We start from the raw sequence: 2,314 nt of genomic DNA on the forward strand, positions 1-2,314 counted from the left end.
CGTAGGGCTCAAACCGCGAGCTGCTAGCCTCTTTTCGCGATTTTGACATTTTTAGGAAAACAAAATCCAAATACACCCTACTTATTTCAAAACTCAAAGAGAATTGAAGAACGAAATCGCGGACCAGGTTTGAGTGAACAAATGAATAATCTCTCCCAATGGACGCCAACTGGTGGGATTTGGAATTTGGAAGATAGTAAAGAGAATTTGGAGATACAAAAAGCTAAATGTGAACTGGCTTTTCGACGCGAGAGAAAATGTATCTAATACAATTTTGTCCATTCCTTCTTGAAAGACATGGTTGGAGGTTTTTCGCTTACAAATTCTGCTAAAAACCAGTGATGAGTTGAGTATAGGGTAAAGTTTTCTATCATCAAATTGGTGTGAACTGGGCTACAACGCACCTCTTTTCACCAAATAATTACTTCCTGAACTTCGATCTCATATCGCCTTCGGTTTTCCTTATCTTGAAAATGGTTTTTGGAGACTAGTTGGATGGCACACAGGGTGTTTAAATTTTCTAAATCATTACATTTTTCATAATAACTATTTAAGCGCTTTTGAGGTACCTATAAGAGTTTCTATTTAAAAAACACCCGGCGAAACACGCTGTATTTTAAAGGTTATAGTTTTCTCTATAATAAAATTCTAAGCCATAGAAACGACCTAACTTCCGAGCGCTGATTGTTCCTTCTCCGTAGTCTTGGCAGTCGATAATACGTCAACCGAACGTTACTTTCGTTCCCTTTTCCGCCGTTGATTATCACTTTCGTGTTAAGTTATCCCTGGTCAAATGTATGACGTATACTGCACGGGCGGTGTTCACCGTTTTCTTCCTTTGATTAGCTCTTGCTTGCAACTTTCGTTTCACTAAAGTATATTTCTCTTTCGGGTTTCAAATTTCAGGGTTAAATTTCCACTGTTGACAAGCTACGGGGTTTCTTAACCAAACGAAACAAAATTTATTTTTATTTATTGTTATAAAGTCAATAGACCTTTATATAAAGTAAATTAAACATTATCCTACTTATTTTGATGTTGCCTATATGTCACGGGTGTCGTTTCACTACGAAAATCACTCGACATAAGGGTAAATTCGACAAGCAATTTGGTTTTTAAGTATAAACTGAGCTGAGCTTCTGCGTAATTCGTCGCGAAGGAGCTACATAAAACAAATTCATCAAGCGTTGCTTATTTTAAAGAAATAATTAACATTTAAATGGTTAATAAATAGCTTTAATTACTCTTAAATTCGAATAATTTAATTTTTCCTAGTTTTAATATTTTCCACGATTTCGAAACCAAATGTTATAATTACGAATTTCAGATTTTATATTTAAAGTATCGTAATATTAGCATTTAGCTGCTTCATAAACACCCTTAATTACACGAAAATTATCGTAATTTAATTTTTCCGTGGTTTGTCCATTTGAAGGAACACACTTCGAATGAAATATTCAGCCGCCGGACAACTAGCGGCATCTATCGCACGACGTGACGGCGATTGTGTATGATTTAAAAAAATCCTCGTTTTACTCGCTTGCAAAAATCCTCGTTTTAACATATTCCTCGATTTAGCAACCAAATGTTATAATTACAAATTTCTGATTTTATATTTAAATTATTGTAGATACGAGAACGTAAAATTTTTATATATATATATATATATATATATATATATATATATATATATATATTACACGAAAATTATCGTAATTTAATTTTTCCGTGGTTTGTCCATTTGAAGGAACACACTTCGAATGAAATATTCAGCCGCCGGACAACTAGCGGCATCTATCGCACGACGTGAAGGCGATTGTATATGATTTAAAAAAATCCTCGTTTTACTCGCTTGCAAAAATCCTCGTTTAACATATTCCTCGATTTAGCAACCAAATGTTATAATTACAAATTTCTGATTTTATATTTAAATTATTGTAGATACGAGAACGTAAAATTTTCATATATATATATATATATATATATATATATATATTACACGAAAATTATCGTAATTTAATTTTTCCGTCTATTGTTATCGCACGGCAAAAATTCCTCGTTGATTATTTTCCGCGGTTACGGCGGTTTACTTGCTGTGCGCAGTGTGACAAAGCCGTCATACTACTATTTGGTAGCTTTCCTTCATTTTCCTCGTTTTCCTCGTTATCCGCGCTTTCCTCGTTTTCCTTGTTTTAGTCGTACCCGTACGGGTACTGGCATTAGGAATTCGCGATGCGAAAATACGGTAATATTTAAAATAACCGATAGAGGCCGCCTATTGCTCCGCAGCTGGTTCCCCTTGCGCGATTTAGAA

The sequence above is a fragment of the Leiobunum rupestre genome, chromosome 11, assembly GCF_980474605.1.
Source record: "Leiobunum rupestre chromosome 11, qqLeiRupe1.1.hap1, whole genome shotgun sequence".
NCBI classification, from domain to species: domain Eukaryota; kingdom Metazoa; phylum Arthropoda; class Arachnida; order Opiliones; family Sclerosomatidae; genus Leiobunum; species Leiobunum rupestre.